General features: G+C 46.1%; 10 non-coding genes and 2 pseudogenes across 10 annotated transcripts; all 12 read right to left on the reverse strand.

Annotated features, from left to right (window-relative positions):
- Positions 1-2,756: 2,756 nt before the first annotated feature.
- Positions 2,757-2,871, reverse strand: LOC128383304 (U5 spliceosomal RNA). Its single transcript, XR_008323884.1, has one exon. It is a non-coding gene; the product is annotated as a U5 spliceosomal RNA (small nuclear RNA).
- Positions 2,872-3,702: 831 nt separating this feature from the next.
- LOC128382601 (U2 spliceosomal RNA) lies at positions 3,703-3,893 on the reverse strand. Its single transcript, XR_008323773.1, has one exon. It is a non-coding gene; the product is annotated as a U2 spliceosomal RNA (small nuclear RNA).
- A 220-nt stretch (positions 3,894-4,113) lies between these two features.
- On the reverse strand, positions 4,114-4,276 carry LOC128382147 (U1 spliceosomal RNA). Its single transcript, XR_008323679.1, has one exon. It is a non-coding gene; the product is annotated as a U1 spliceosomal RNA (small nuclear RNA).
- Positions 4,277-4,713: 437 nt separating this feature from the next.
- Positions 4,714-4,904, reverse strand: LOC128382527 (U2 spliceosomal RNA). Its single transcript, XR_008323759.1, has one exon. It is a non-coding gene; the product is annotated as a U2 spliceosomal RNA (small nuclear RNA).
- Positions 4,905-5,136: 232 nt separating this feature from the next.
- Positions 5,137-5,300, reverse strand: LOC128382010 (U1 spliceosomal RNA). Its single transcript, XR_008323657.1, has one exon. It is a non-coding gene; the product is annotated as a U1 spliceosomal RNA (small nuclear RNA).
- A 379-nt stretch (positions 5,301-5,679) lies between these two features.
- On the reverse strand, positions 5,680-5,860 carry LOC128382977 (uncharacterized; annotated as a pseudogene).
- A 3,953-nt stretch (positions 5,861-9,813) lies between these two features.
- LOC128383311 (U5 spliceosomal RNA) lies at positions 9,814-9,928 on the reverse strand. Its single transcript, XR_008323885.1, has one exon. It is a non-coding gene; the product is annotated as a U5 spliceosomal RNA (small nuclear RNA).
- An 831-nt stretch (positions 9,929-10,759) lies between these two features.
- On the reverse strand, positions 10,760-10,950 carry LOC128382324 (U2 spliceosomal RNA). Its single transcript, XR_008323728.1, has one exon. It is a non-coding gene; the product is annotated as a U2 spliceosomal RNA (small nuclear RNA).
- A 220-nt stretch (positions 10,951-11,170) lies between these two features.
- LOC128382153 (U1 spliceosomal RNA) lies at positions 11,171-11,333 on the reverse strand. Its single transcript, XR_008323680.1, has one exon. It is a non-coding gene; the product is annotated as a U1 spliceosomal RNA (small nuclear RNA).
- Positions 11,334-11,770: 437 nt separating this feature from the next.
- LOC128382535 (U2 spliceosomal RNA) lies at positions 11,771-11,961 on the reverse strand. Its single transcript, XR_008323760.1, has one exon. It is a non-coding gene; the product is annotated as a U2 spliceosomal RNA (small nuclear RNA).
- A 232-nt stretch (positions 11,962-12,193) lies between these two features.
- On the reverse strand, positions 12,194-12,357 carry LOC128382021 (U1 spliceosomal RNA). Its single transcript, XR_008323658.1, has one exon. It is a non-coding gene; the product is annotated as a U1 spliceosomal RNA (small nuclear RNA).
- A 379-nt stretch (positions 12,358-12,736) lies between these two features.
- LOC128382988 (uncharacterized) lies at positions 12,737-12,917 on the reverse strand (annotated as a pseudogene).
- Between the last annotated feature and the right edge of the window lie 3,419 nt (positions 12,918-16,336).

Raw genomic sequence — 16,336 nt, forward strand, 5'->3', positions numbered from 1 at the left:
CAGTCATACATTTATTTAACTCTAAAAAAGTAAAATCCTGGGATAAAAGCACACTTTTGTTTACTGTTTTTACAATGAATTTTAAAACTTCGGTCATGATGTCCATTTTTACAGGTTTTTCTTTGTACAGGTTTGAATAAAATGTTTCAATTGTTTCTTTAATATCGCCCATTGTTTCAGTTGTGCACCATCTTCTTTTTTCAGCTTTGTAATGCCCCCCCCCCCTTTATTCATAATTTTCCTGAAAAAATACCGTGTGCACTTTTCACCCTCCTCTATTTCCCGTTCTCTGCTCCTTAAAATGACACCTTTGCTTTTAATTTCTGATAAAACTGACATCTCTTTTTTAACTTGCTTAATTTCATCATTAAAATCCATGCCAATCTGGTTTAGGTTAAAATAACGTTGTAGTCGTTTCTGCAGTCCCATCATGCGTCTGTATTCCCTGTTCTTTCGTTTCTTACCTGCCTGCCTAAAGAAAGTCTGCGTCTTTCCCTTCACCATTTCCCACCAGTGTGCACGTGTTTCGTAGAAGTCTTGAAGGGTCTGCCACTCTTTGTACCGCTCCCTGAACTGCCTAACTAACTCCCTATCTTCTAAAAGGGAGCAGTTGAGTTTCCACAGACCACTTCCTGATGTCACGCCCGAAGAGAGTGAAAGGGTGCAAGAGAGCATAAGGTGATCGGAGAAGAAAACAGGAGTTAATCTAGCATCGGTGGGTGGGCAGTCCCGTGTAAAAACATAATCTATGGGAGAGGCTCTGGTGCCATCACCACCGAACCAGGTGAAGCCCTCCTCTCTGGGATGCATGATTTTAAAACAGTCCTGAAGTTTAAAATCTCTACAAATGCCCTGCAATAAAACCGATGTTTTGTCTACTTTAAAATCTTCCCCTGCTCTCCTCCTATCCTCCCTACTTAGAATACAGTTAAAATCCCCCCCTACAACTAAAGGTGCCCTACCTAGCATGTGGGACTGCAAGTCTTCTAAAAGGTCATACCTGTCGTTCTTGTCGTTAAAACCGTAAATATTTAAAAGGTTGAAATCCTGTCCCATAAAAGCCAAATGTGCTAAAAGTGCCCGACTGTCTCTCACCACAGTGCTGCCCTTCACCAGAGCTTGAGGGTTTTTGATTAAAATGGCCACTCCGTCATTTTTGTTTTGATTGGATCCACTCCATATTGACATTTTTGGCCACATCTCCTCCCACTGTCTGTAATGTTTTAAAAACGGTAGGCTGCATTCCTGCAATAAAAACACATCTGACTTAAAGGAACTTAAAAAGGGTAAAACACTCTGGGCTCTAACTCTCGACTTCACACTTCTCACATTAATGGTAGAGAAGGTCAGTGTCATGAGTATGGTTAAAAACAACAGGTAAGACATTTTAAAAGACTCAGAGGGTGTTAAAAACACATTTAAAAAACAGTTAGGTAATTTCTTGTGAACAGAGCTCTTCCTTCATCTCTGCGGGTGAAAAATGAAGGGTTTGAGCTCTGTTCCCCTTTGGGACTCTGGGGGTTGGCCTCTGCTGCAATGTTGCATTTAATTTGGAGTCCCTGGGGGTCGATTGCAGAGCAATTGTTAAAAAAGAAACCTCATTGGGTGAATCGGAAGGGAAGACTCTGGGCTCCTCCACAGATGAACTGTCTGAGTGAGCCGCAACTCTTCCCTTCTTCTCCAACACAATGGGAGAATCCGAGGACAATTCAGACAAAGGCCTCTTAGTTTGCTGGGCATTGGGGAGGGAGGCATCTTCACTATCATCCTGTGGTTGGTCTTCCTTACTAGCTCCGCCTTCTGCCTGCACCACCCCATCCTCTGGAGTACTCTCCATTGGAGGGGTAAATGCAGGCCCCTCCCTCACTCCCTCCTCACCTGTTCCCTCTCTTCCAATCACAGGATTTGGAGGGAGATTTGAATTTTCCTGCCCAGCAACTTCAATTTGCTCTCCTAACTGTTCTGTCTGTCCGCCATCTTTTCTCTTTTCTGTGACTTTTGCAGCCTTCAATTTGTTGGCAAATGACTTTGGGCAATCTCTGAACAGGTGGTTTGTTTCCCCACAAAGATTGCATCGTCTGCCATTGGTGCACTCTTCAAAAGTGGGTCCAATTTCTCTGCATTTTCCACATACGATCTGCTGACATGCTTCAACCAGGTGCCCATGCTCACCACACTTGCGGCAGAGTTTGGGTTGGCCCTGGTAATGGATATAGCCCCTGTTCTCTCCCAGAACTACCATAGACGGCAGATGTTTCAAGCCCTGGAAGCCTTGGGGGTCCTGCCATTGTTGGATGGGGACCCTCCAAGCGCAATTCCAGATGCCGTCCTCATCTCTCACTTTCGTAGCCTGGCCTTTAACAGTGCAATATCTCCCCAGCCACAAACAAATGTCATCTGCATTCACTGTTTCATTGAACATTCTGACAATAACGGTTTTCAACGTATTGTCAGTCAGTTTCTCCACATTGAACACAGCAAATTGGGGTTTTACATTTTCAAATCTTATCCAAAATTCTCTGAGCAACACAGCAGTTTGAAAGCTTAAATCAAATCCCTTGTTATATGGCAATGTTAAAATGCAGTTTAAGTCTTCTGGCTTAAATTTCAACGTACCTTGAATCAATTTTCTGGAGAAGTCCAGCCTCGACATCTTCATGGATTCAACATCCTTGTTGGCAAAAGTAAAACGGACACTGAAAAACACGTCTTACTGAGGAAGGCCGCCCGCTTGTCTTTTCACAAACACAATGAGACTCTGCCAAACGGCAAACCCTGCCAAAAATAGATCTAACTCGTGGGTGTTCCTCTCCACGGAAGTCTTTAGTAAAAGGCGAAAGACTTGTACGTGATGAAGAGAAAGCCGAGTAAGTACGCCCCGCTCACCAACAGCAGACGAACACAACAGTGGTCCCAGTCACCCCCTTCACGGTGAGCCCCGACATGGTGAAAGGAATCCCAGGCCACACCCATTCCCCTACACCGCGCAGCAAGAGCAAGGCGCCAACTTTTTCTTGTCATGTTTTTAGATTTTGTGAAATGCGGCAAAGAGCTCCAGGCTTTCCAGCCACAGGACTAACGTCCTACTCGGGTGTTCCAGAGGAGCAAGGGTCAAAATGTGGAAATGCTGCAAGTACACAGGCAGACAGGTGCTGCTTCCCTTTTACTCCCCCGTGGGAAGAATGACCCCTTGGCCGCGGTGCGGTCCGGAGGGCAGTGGGCAGCACCCTTGCATGAAGCATGAAAAGAGCGATCAATCCCCTCGTGTGACCCATAGCAGGACAACCGAGAGCCTCTCAGACACACCCTGTGGACTCATCTCTATGACAAGCCCCGCTGTGGAATGTCCTTCATGCCAAACCTCTTATGCCCCCACAATCTCCCTCTTTGTGTGCCGCCCCAAGGTGCAAATCTCACACCGTGTCACGCTGCACTTTCCCCCCTATTCGACGCAGGTGATTAGAGATACTGATGAAGATCCAGCAGGGGGCATGTCTGCTCTCCTTGAGACAGGCAACCTGCCATCTGCTGTGACTCAATCCCCCTGGCCAAAGTTGTATCAAATAATTCATAGGAAACAAAGATAACTTGCTCATTTTCAAGGGTGCTTGAACAACCTTGAAATGGATCTAAACTCGTCAGTGCTGCTAGACCGGCCTACCTACTCAGTTAAGCCTCTTTTTCATATTAAACATAGAGAGAGGGGGGTGCACCGTTCCTGGAGGTACTGCAATACCGGGTCGATGCGTGGAGTGGACGGAGCAAGCCCCTATTCCATCTCCCTGGTCCAAAAAGCAATTTAATATATGGTCCCCGGGTAGGGGACGTATCAGATATTAAACTGATAAGAACAGATACTACACTTGATCTTAGCCAAAAGGCCGAGAAGCGATGACCGGAAAAGTGTCGGAGTTGAAGGAGTGATCCTCTGCAGCGTCAGTCCCGCTCACGGTGTCACAGAGTCCAATGCGAGGAAGTAACTTGGAGCTGCATTCTATCAAAAGATAAGACGACCGTTTTGTGTTCAAAAGGACATCCGTCTCTACACGAGTCAATGGAGAATTCACCAATTTCTCACCTCAGTAAGCGTTTAGTTTTCTTTCAACAATTTATCAGGGGAGAGCGCGAACAAGTCCCCCACTACCAGAAATTATGCAATCGAGATTCCCGCATTTGGGGAATTCGCAGAGGTCAGCACAACCGGAGTGCAATGGTTGAGCCTCGCCCTGGGTGAACCACCTTCTTGATCATGGTATCTCCCTTGCCAGGTAAGTATGAGTTGTACAGATCCGAGCCAAGGACGTCTTTCACAGACACGGCACCCGGACCGATGGTGCACCTTCCAAACATCATCCAAACACACACACGCCGCATGAGGCTGTGGATCTGCAGAGTCACAACTTTGCATGCAGCTTCCTGCTCTATGAATAAGGATTACAAAGGATTGCTGTATATGAGCACAGATTTCTAGAGTGTGCAACCTCACTACAGTGCTGACATAGCTACTCAATTGTACATTGGCAGTCATGGGCAATTCTAGGATCAGGCTCGCAAAATAATTAAAGTTGTATAAAATAATTCATAGGAAACAAAGATAATTTGCTCATTTTCAAGGGTGCTTGAACAACCTTGAAATGGATCTAAACTCGTCAGTGCTGCTAGACCGGCCTACCTACTCAGTTAAGCCTCTTTTTCATATTAAACATAGAGAGAGGGGGGTGCACCGTTCCTGGAGGTACTGCAATACCGGGTCGATGCGTGGAGTGGACGGAGCAAGCCCCTATTCCATCTCCCTGCTCCAAAAAGCAATTTAATATATGGTCCCCGGGTAGGGGACGTATCAGATATTAAACTGATAAGAACAGATACTACACTTGATCTTAGCCAAAAGGCCGAGAAGCGATGACCGGAAAAGTGTCGGAGTTGAAGGAGTGATCCTCTGCAGCGTCAGTCCCGCTCACGGTGTCACAGAGTCCAATGCGAGGAAGTAACTTGGAGCTGCATTCTATCAAAAGATAAGACGACCGTTTTGTGTTCAAAAGGACATCCGCCTCTACACGAGTCAATGGAGAATTCACCAATTTCTCACTTGGTTTCTAACCTCAGTAAGCGTTTAGTTTTCTTTCAACAATTTATCAGGGGAGAGCGCGAACGCAGTCCCCCACTACCAGAAATTATGTAATCGAGATTCCCACATTTGGGGAATTCGCAGAGGTCAGCACAACCGGAGTGCAATGGTTGAGCCTCGCCCTGGGTGAACCACCTTCTTGATCATGGTATCTCCCTTGCCAGGTAAGTATGAGTTGTACAGATCCGAGCCAAGGACGTCTTTCACAGACACGGCACCCGGACCGATGGTGCACCTTCCAAACATCATCCAAACACACACACGCCGCATGAGGCTGTGGATCTGCAGAGTCACAACTTTGCATGCAGCTTCCTGCTCTATGAATAAGGATTACAAAGGATTGCTGTATATGAGCACAGATTTCTAGAGTGTGCAACCTCACTACAGTGCTGACATAGCTACTCAATTGTACATTGGCAGTCATGAGTCAAGATAATTTGCTCATTTTCAAGGGTGCTTGAACAACCTTGAAATGGATCTAAACTCGTCAGTGCTGCTAGACCGGCCTACCTACTCAGTTAAGTCTCTTTTTCATATTAAACATAGAGAGAGGGGAGTGCACCGTTCCTGGAGGTACTGCAATACCGGGTCGATGCATGGAGTGGACGGAGCAAGCCCCTATTCCATCTCCCTGCTCCAAAAAGCAATTTAATATATGGTCCCCGGGTAGGGGACGTATCAGATATTAAACTGATAAGAACAGATTTTTTTTTTTTTTTTCGAAAAAGTTTTATTGACACTCGTTCAAATTATTTCAAACAATGATTTACATTTTAGATAAAATATTCACATGTGGACATAGTATATACAATGAATTACAATAAATATGTGCAGTATGTAAAACCATATTTAAAACAATAAAACCAATTGTTCTAAAATGGTAATACAGGTTAAATAGCTGTTCATTTGTAAAACATATGTCAGGTGTTTATGTGATTGAGTGTCCATTAAAAGTCCATAAAAAGGAGTGCATCCGTTAAAAAGGGTTTTTTTTTTCAATTCTATCTTTGTGCAGGAGCGCAGTGAGTCCCTACCAAGGGTAACTCATTCTGCTCCCCCAAACATTTGGTCTCTCGGGATGCTGTCGTGGTGGTCAGAGGAGATCCTCTCCCTGATGCTCCTTCCCACCTGCGTCACCCAGAGAGCCAGGCCGCTGCTGCTGTGACCTTTTGCTGTGTGGCTCCGGCTCCTTCATCCGAATGGGCACAGAGGCGATTCTTCTTTGTGGCTGTGTCCTAGGCCTGCTGCCTGCAGCTACGGCCGTTTTGACCGTTGGTGCGGCCATTCAGATCACAGCCACGGGGGGGATCTGCATGTGCTTTCTTACCAGCAAGTTTCTGGAGGTCCATGTGGCGTCTTTGATGGCGGCTAGGGTGAGCCACTGTTTTGCAAAGTCTTTGGATGGTATTTTTTGCTGGCTCACCCCATATAGCACTAGTTGTGCTGTGAGGACCTCCCTTGCTGGTAAGTACGGGAATTGCAAGGAGCCGGCCGTTGCCCACTGGTCTACAGCAGCACTGCACTCCCAGAGCAGATGCCTCACCGACTCAGGCGCGCCACAACCAGGTCGGGGGCAGGTTGAGTGCGTTGACATGCCCCGGGAGTGCATGACGGACCTGACCGGGAGGATCTCATGAGCCACCATCCATGACAGGTCCCGGAGTCTGTTAGGGAGAGCAGGATGGTTGACGTTGCGCCAAACTGTTGTGGGCTCGCCGGGTGCGAGCCCGCGCACCGGACTCACTGGTTCCCGCTCCTGCACAACGGAGACAAGTGATCTGTGGTTAGTTAAAATCTGCAACTCCTCATGCTCAAGTCGTTCAAAATCCATAAAAACAGTAATCAAATCAGGTGCTAAAATGTCCCAAAAAGTCAAATAAAACTCCAAGGGAAGTCCATCTTGTCCAGGGGACTTCCCTTTTTTAAAACCAGTCATACATTTATTTAACTCTAAAAAAGTAAAATCCTGGGATAAAAGCACACTTTTGTTTACTGTTTTTACAATGAATTTTAAAACTTCGGTCATGATGTCCATTTTTACAGGTTTTTCTTTGTACAGGTTTGAATAAAATGTTTCAATTGTTTCTTTAATATCGCCCATTGTTTCAGTTGTGCACCATCTTCTTTTTTCAGCTTTGTAATGCCCCCCCCCCCTTTATTCATAATTTTCCTGAAAAAATACCGTGTGCACTTTTCACCCTCCTCTATTTCCCGTTCTCTGCTCCTTAAAATGACACCTTTGCTTTTAATTTCTGATAAAACTGACATCTCTTTTTTAACTTGCTTAATTTCATCATTAAAATCCATGCCAATCTGGTTTAGGTTAAAATAACGTTGTAGTCGTTTCTGCAGTCCCATCATGCGTCTGTATTCCCTGTTCTTTCGTTTCTTACCTGCCTGCCTAAAGAAAGTCTGCGTCTTTCCCTTCACCATTTCCCACCAGTGTGCACGTGTTTCGTAGAAGTCTTGAAGGGTCTGCCACTCTTTGTACCGCTCCCTGAACTGCCTAACTAACTCCCTATCTTCTAAAAGGGAGCAGTTGAGTTTCCACAGACCACTTCCTGATGTCACGCCCGAAGAGAGTGAAAGGGTGCAAGAGAGCATAAGGTGATCGGAGAAGAAAACAGGAGTTAATCTAGCATCGGTGGGTGGGCAGTCCCGTGTAAAAACATAATCTATGCGAGAGGCTCTGGTGCCATCACCACCGAACCAGGTGAAGCCCTCCTCTCTGGGATGCATGATTTTAAAACAGTCCTGAAGTTTAAAATCTCTACAAATGCCCTGCAATAAAACCGATGTTTTGTCTACTTTAAAATCTTCCCCTGCTCTCCTCCTATCCTCCCTACTTAGAATACAGTTAAAATCCCCCCCTACAACTAAAGGTGCCCTACCTAGCATGTGGGACTGCAAGTCTTCTAAAAGGTCATACCTGTCGTTCTTGTCGTTAAAACCGTAAATATTTAAAAGGTTGAAATCCTGTCCCATAAAAGCCAAATGTGCTAAAAGTGCCCGACTGTCTCTCACCACAGTGCTGCCCTTCACCAGAGCTTGAGGGTTTTTGATTAAAATGGCCACTCCGTCATTTTTGTTTTGATTGGATCCACTCCATATTGACATTTTTGGCCACATCTCCTCCCACTGTCTGTAATGTTTTAAAAACGGTAGGCTGCATTCCTGCAATAAAAACACATCTGACTTAAAGGAACTTAAAAAGGGTAAAACACTCTGGGCTCTAACTCTCGACTTCACACTTCTCACATTAATGGTAGAGAAGGTCAGTGTCATGAGTATGGTTAAAAACAACAGGTAAGACATTTTAAAAGACTCAGAGGGTGTTAAAAACACATTTAAAAAACAGTTAGGTAATTTCTTGTGAACAGAGCTCTTCCTTCATCTCTGCGGGTGAAAAATGAAGGGTTTGAGCTCTGTTCCCCTTTGGGACTCTGGGGGTTGGCCTCTGCTGCAATGTTGCATTTAATTTGGAGTCCCTGGGGGTCGATTGCAGAGCAATTGTTAAAAAAGAAACCTCATTGGGTGAATCGGAAGGGAAGACTCTGGGCTCCTCCACAGATGAACTGTCTGAGTGAGCCGCAACTCTTCCCTTCTTCTCCAACACAATGGGAGAATCCGAGGACAATTCAGACAAAGGCCTCTTAGTTTGCTGGGCATTGGGGAGGGAGGCATCTTCACTATCATCCTGTGGTTGGTCTTCCTTACTAGCTCCGCCTTCTGCCTGCACCACCCCATCCTCTGGACTACTCTCCATTGGAGGGGTAAATGCAGGCCCCTCCCTCACTCCCTCCTCACCTGTTCCCTCTCTTCCAATCACAGGATTTGGAGGGAGATTTGAATTTTCCTGCCCATCAACTTCAATTTGCTCTCCTAACTGTTCTGTCTGTCCGCCATCTTTTCTCTTTTCTGTGACTTTTGCAGCCTTCAATTTGTTGGCAAATGACTTTGGGCAATCTCTGAACAGGTGGTTTGTTTCCCCACAAAGATTGCATCGTCTGCCATTGGTGCACTCTTCAAAAGTGGGTCCAATTTCTCTGCATTTTCCACATACGATCTGCTGACATGCTTCAACCAGGTGCCCATGCTCACCACACTTGCGGCAGAGTTTGGGTTGGCCCTGGTAATGGATATAGCCCCTGTTCTCTCCCAGAACTACCATAGACGGCAGATGTTTCAAGCCCTGGAAGCCTTGGGGGTCCTGCCATTGTTGGATGGGGACCCTCCAAGCGCAATTCCAGATGCCGTCCTCATCTCTCACTTTCGTAGCCTGGCCTTTAACAGTGCAATATCTCCCCAGCCACAAACAAATGTCATCTGCATTCACTGTTTCATTGAACATTCTGACAATAACGGTTTTCAACGTATTGTCAGTCAGTTTCTCCACATTGAACACAGCAAATTGGGGTTTTACATTTTCAAATCTTATCCAAAATTCTCTGAGCAACACAGCAGTTTGAAAGCTTAAATCAAATCCCTTGTTATATGGCAATGTTAAAATGCAGTTTAAGTCTTCTGGCTTAAATTTCAACGTACCTTGAATCAATTTTCTGGAGAAGTCCAGCCTCGACATCTTCATGGATTCAACATCCTTGTTGGCAAAAGTAAAACGGACACTGAAAAACACGTCTTACTGAGGAAGGCCGCCCGCTTGTCTTTTCACAAACACAATGAGACTCTGCCAAACGGCAAACCCTGCCAAAAATAGATCTAACTCGTGGGTGTTCCTCTCCACGGAAGTCTTTAGTAAAAGGCGAAAGACTTGTACGTGATGAAGAGAAAGCCGAGTAAGTACGCCCCGCTCACCAACAGCAGACGAACACAACAGTGGTCCCAGTCACCCCCTTCATGGTGAGCCCCGACATGGTGAAAGGAATCCCAGGCCACACCCATTCCCCTACACCGCGCAGCAAGAGCAAGGCGCCAACTTTTTCTTGTCATGTTTTTAGATTTTGTGAAATGCGGCAAAGAGCTCCAGGCTTTCCAGCCACAGGACTAACGTCCTACTCGGGTGTTCCAGAGGAGCAAGGGTCAAAATGTGGAAATGCTGCAAGTACACAGGCAGACAGGTGCTGCTTCCCTTTTACTCCCCTGTGGGAAGAATGACCCCTTGGCCGCGGTGCGGTCCGGAGGGCAGTGGGCAGCACCCTTGCATGAAGCATGAAAAGAGCGATCAATCCCCTCGTGTGACCCATAGCAGGACAACCGAGAGCCTCTCAGACACACCCTGTGGACTCATCTCTATGACAAGCCCCGCTGTGGAATGTCCTTCATGCCAAACCTCTTATGCCCCCACAATCTCCCTCTTTGTGTGCCGCCCCAAGGTGCAAATCTCACACCGTGTCACGCTGCACTTTCCCCCCTATTCGACGCAGGTGATTAGAGATACTGATGAAGATCCAGCAGGGGGCATGTCTGCTCTCCTTGAGACAGGCAACCTGCCATCTGCTGTGACTCAATCCCCCTGGCCAAAGTTGTATCAAATAATTCATAGGAAACAAAGATAACTTGCTCATTTTCAAGGGTGCTTGAACAACCTTGAAATGGATCTAAACTCGTCAGTGCTGCTAGACCGGCCTACCTACTCAGTTAAGCCTCTTTTTCATATTAAACATAGAGAGAGGGGGGTGCACCGTTCCTGGAGGTACTGCAATACCGGGTCGATGCGTGGAGTGGACGGAGCAAGCCCCTATTCCATCTCCCTGGTCCAAAAAGCAATTTAATATATGGTCCCCGGGTAGGGGACATATCAGATATTAAACTGATAAGAACAGATACTACACTTGATCTTAGCCAAAAGGCCGAGAAGCGATGACCGGAAAAGTGTCGGAGTTGAAGGAGTGATCCTCTGCAGCGTCAGTCCCGCTCACGGTGTCACAGAGTCCAATGCGAGGAAGTAACTTGGAGCTGCATTCTATCAAAAGATAAGACGACCGTTTTGTGTTCAAAAGGACATCCGTCTCTACACGAGTCAATGGAGAATTCACCAATTTCTCACCTCAGTAAGCGTTTAGTTTTCTTTCAACAATTTATCAGGGGAGAGCGCGAACAAGTCCCCCACTACCAGAAATTATGCAATCGAGATTCCCGCATTTGGGGAATTCGCAGAGGTCAGCACAACCGGAGTGCAATGGTTGAGCCTCGCCCTGGGTGAACCACCTTCTTGATCATGGTATCTCCCTTGCCAGGTAAGTATGAGTTGTACAGATCCGAGCCAAGGACGTCTTTCACAGACACGGCACCCGGACCGATGGTGCACCTTCCAAACATCATCCAAACACACACACGCCGCATGAGGCTGTGGATCTGCAGAGTCACAACTTTGCATGCAGCTTCCTGCTCTATGAATAAGGATTACAAAGGATTGCTGTATATGAGCACAGATTTCTAGAGTGTGCAACCTCACTACAGTGCTGACATAGCTACTCAATTGTACATTGGCAGTCATGGGCAATTCTAGGATCAGGCTCGCAAAATAATTAAAGTTGTATAAAATAATTCATAGGAAACAAAGATAATTTGCTCATTTTCAAGGGTGCTTGAACAACCTTGAAATGGATCTAAACTCGTCAGTGCTGCTAGACCGGCCTACCTACTCAGTTAAGCCTCTTTTTCATATTAAACATAGAGAGAGGGGGGTGCACCGTTCCTGGAGGTACTGCAATACCGGGTCGATGCGTGGAGTGGACGGAGCAAGCCCCTATTCCATCTCCCTGCTCCAAAAAGCAATTTAATATATGGTCCCCGGGTAGGGGACGTATCAGATATTAAACTGATAAGAACAGATACTACACTTGATCTTAGCCAAAAGGCCGAGAAGCGATGACCGGAAAAGTGTCGGAGTTGAAGGAGTGATCCTCTGCAGCGTCAGTCCCGCTCACGGTGTCACAGAGTCCAATGCGAGGAAGTAACTTGGAGCTGCATTCTATCAAAAGATAAGACGACCGTTTTGTGTTCAAAAGGACATCCGTCTCTACACGAGTCAATGGAGAATTCACCAATTTCTCACTTGGTTTCTAACCTCAGTAAGCGTTTAGTTTTCTTTCAACAATTTATCAGGGGAGAGCGCGAACGCAGTCCCCCACTACCAGAAATTATGTAATCGAGATTCCCACATTTGGGGAATTCGCAGAGGTCAGCACAACCGGAGTGCAATGGTTGAGCCTCGCCCTGGGTGAACCACCTTCTTGATCATGGTATCTCCCTTGCCAGGTAAGTATGAGTTGTACAGATCCGAGCCAAGGACCTCTTTCACAGACACGGCACCCGGACCGATGGTGCACCTTCCAAACATCATCCAAACACACACACGCCGCATGAGGCTGTGGATCTGCAGAGTCACAACTTTGCATGCAGCTTCCTGCTCTATGAATAAGGATTACAAAGGATTGCTGTATATGAGCACAGATTTCTAGAGTGTGCAACCTCACTACAGTGCTGACATAGCTACTCAATTGTACATTGGCAGTCATGAGTCAAGATAATTTGCTCATTTTCAAGGGTGCTTGAACAACCTTGAAATGGATCTAAACTCGTCAGTGCTGCTAGACCGGCCTACCTACTCAGTTAAGTCTCTTTTTCATATTAAACATAGAGAGAGGGGAGTGCACCGTTCCTGGAGGTACTGCAATACCGGGTCGATGCATGGAGTGGACGGAGCAAGCCCCTATTCCATCTCCCTGCTCCAAAAAGCAATTTAATATATGGTCCCCGGGTAGGGGACGTATCAGATATTAAACTGATAAGAACAGATTTTTTTTTTTTTTTTCGAAAAAGTTTTATTGACACTCGTTCAAATTATTTCAAACAATGATTTACATTTTAGATAAAATATTCACATGTGGACATAGTATATACAATGAATTACAATAAATATGTGCAGTATGTAAAACCATATTTAAAACAATAAAACCAATTGTTCTAAAATGGTAATACAGGTTAAATAGCTGTTCATTTGTAAAACATATGTCAGGTGTTTATGTGATTGAGTGTCCATTAAAAGTCCATAAAAAGGAGTGCATCCGTTAAAAAGGGTTTTTTTTTTCAATTCTATCTTTGTGCAGGAGCGCAGTGAGTCCCTACCAAGGGTAACTCATTCTGCTCCCCCAAACATTTGGTCTCTCGGGATGCTGTCGTGGTGGTCAGAGGAGATCCTCTCCCTGATGCTCCTTCCCACCTGCGTCACCCAGAGAGCCAGGCCGCTGCTGCTGTGACCTTTTGCTGTGTGGCTCCGGCTCCTTCATCCGAATGGGCACAGAGGCGATTCTTCTTTGTGGCTGTGTCCTAGGCCTGCTGCCTGCAGCTACGGCCGTTTTGACCGTTGGTGCGGCCATTCGGATCACAGCCACGGGGGGGATCTGCATGTGCTTTCTTACCAGCAAGTTTCTGGAGGTCCATGTGGCGTCTTTGATGGCGGCTAGGGTGAGCCACTGTTTTGCAAAGTCTTTGGATGGTATTTTTTGCTGGCTCACCCCATATAGCACTAGTTGTGCTGTGAGGACCTCCCTTGCTGGTAAGTACGGGAATTGCAAGGAGCCGGCCGTTGCCCACTGGTCTACAGCAGCACTGCACTCCCAGAGCAGATGCCTCACCGACTCAGGCGCGCCACAACCAGGTCGGGGGCAGGTTGAGTGCGTTGACATGCCCCGGGAGTGCATGACGGACCTGACCGGGAGGATCTCATGAGCCACCATCCATGACAGGTCCCGGAGTCTGTTAGGGAGAGCAGGATGGTTGACGTTGCGCCAAACTGTTGTGGGCTCGCCGGGTGCGAGCCCGCGCACCGGACTCACTGGTTCCCGCTCCTGCACAACGGAGACAAGTGATCTGTGGTTAGTTAAAATCTGCAACTCCTCATGCTCAAGTCGTTCAAAATCCATAAAAACAGTAATCAAATCAGGTGCTAAAATGTCCCAAAAAGTCAAATAAAACTCCAAGGGAAGTCCATCTTGTCCAGGGGACTTCCCTTTTTTAAAACCAGTCATACATTTATTTAACTCTAAAAAAGTAAAATCCTGGGATAAAAGCACACTTTTGTTTACTGTTTTTACAATGAATTTTAAAACTTCGGTCATGATGTCCATTTTTACAGGTTTTTCTTTGTACAGGTTTGAATAAAATGTTTCAATTGTTTCTTTAATATCGCCCATTGTTTCAGTTGTGCACCATCTTCTTTTTTCAGCTTTGTAATGCCCCCCCCCCCTTTATTCATAATTTTCCTGAAAAAATACCGTGTGCACTTTTCACCCTCCTCTATTTCCCGTTCTCTGCTCCTTAAAATGACACCTTTGCTTTTAATTTCTGATAAAACTGACATCTCTTTTTTAACTTGCTTAATTTCATCATTAAAATCCATGCCAATCTGGTTTAGGTTAAAATAACGTTGTAGTCGTTTCTGCAGTCCCATCATGCGTCTGTATTCCCTGTTCTTTCGTTTCTTACCTGCCTGCCTAAAGAAAGTCTGCGTCTTTCCCTTCACCATTTCCCACCAGTGTGCACGTGTTTCGTAGAAGTCTTGAAGGGTCTGCCACTCTTTGTACCGCTCCCTGAACTGCCTAACTAACTCCCTATCTTCTAAAAGGGAGCAGTTGAGTTTCCACAGACCACTTCCTGATGTCACGCCCGAAGAGAGTGAAAGGGTGCAAGAGAGCATAAGGTGATCGGAGAAGAAAACAGGAGTTAATCTAGCATCGGTGGGTGGGCAGTCCCGTGTAAAAACATAATCTATGGGAGAGGCTCTGGTGCCATCACCACCGAACCAGGTGAAGCCCTCCTCTCTGGGATGCATGATTTTAAAACAGTCCTGAAGTTTAAAATCTCTACAAATGCCCTGCAATAAAACCGATGTTTTGTCTACTTTAAAATCTTCCCCTGCTCTCCTCCTATCCTCCCTACTTAGAATACAGTTAAAATCCCCCCCTACAACTAAAGGTGCCCTACCTAGCATGTGGGACTGCAAGTCTTCTAAAAGGTCATACCTGTCGTTCTTGTCGTTAAAACCGTAAATATTTAAAAGGTTGAAATCCTGTCCCATAAAAGCCAAATGTGCTAAAAGTGCCCGACTGTCTCTCACCACAGTGCTGCCCTTCACCAGAGCTTGAGGGTTTTTGATTAAAATGGCCACTCCGTCATTTTTGTTTTGATTGGATCCACTCCATATTGACATTTTTGGCCACATCTCCTCCCACTGTCTGTAATGTTTTAAAAACGGTAGGCTGCATTCCTGCAATAAAAACACATCTGACTTAAAGGAACTTAAAAAGGGTAAAACACTCTGGGCTCTAACTCTCGACTTCACACTTCTCACATTAATGGTAGAGAAGGTCAGTGTCATGAGTATGGTTAAAAACAACAGGTAAGACATTTTAAAAGACTCAGAGGGTGTTAAAAACACATTTAAAAAACAGTTAGGTAATTTCTTGTGAACAGAGCTCTTCCTTCATCTCTGCGGGTGAAAAATGAAGGGTTTGAGCTCTGTTCCCCTTTGGGACTCTGGGGGTTGGCCTCTGCTGCAATGTTGCATTTAATTTGGAGTCCCTGGGGGTCGATTGCAGAGCAATTGTTAAAAAAGAAACCTCATTGGGTGAATCGGAAGGGAAGACTCTGGGCTCCTCCACAGATGAACTGTCTGAGTGAGCCGCAACTCTTCCCTTCTTCTCCAACACAATGGGAGAATCCGAGGACAATTCAGACAAAGGCCTCTTAGTTTGCTGGGCATTGGGGAGGGAGGCATCTTCACTATCATCCTGTGGTTGGTCTTCCTTACTAGCTCCGCCTTCTGCCTGCACCACCCCATCCTCTGGAGTACTCTCCATTGGAGGGGTAAATGCAGGCCCCTCCCTCACTCCCTCCTCACCTGTTCCCTCTCTTCCAATCACAGGATTTGGAGGGAGATTTGAATTTTCCTGCCCATCAACTTCAATTTGCTCTCCTAACTGTTCTGTCTGTCCGCCATCTTTTCTCTTTTCTGTGACTTTTGCAGCCTTCAATTTGTTGGCAAATGACTTTGGGCAATCTCTGAACAGGTGGTTTGTTTCCCCACAAAGATTGCATCGTCTGCCATTGGTGCACTCTTCAAAAGTGGGTCCAATTTCTCTGCATTTTCCACATACGATCTGCTGACATGCTTCAACCAGGTGCCCATGCTCACCACACTTGCGGCAGAGTTTGGGTTGGCCCTGGTAATGGATATAGCCCCTG

The sequence above is a fragment of the Scomber japonicus genome, chromosome 2, assembly GCF_027409825.1.
Source record: "Scomber japonicus isolate fScoJap1 chromosome 2, fScoJap1.pri, whole genome shotgun sequence".
Lineage (NCBI taxonomy): Eukaryota > Metazoa > Chordata > Actinopteri > Scombriformes > Scombridae > Scomber > Scomber japonicus.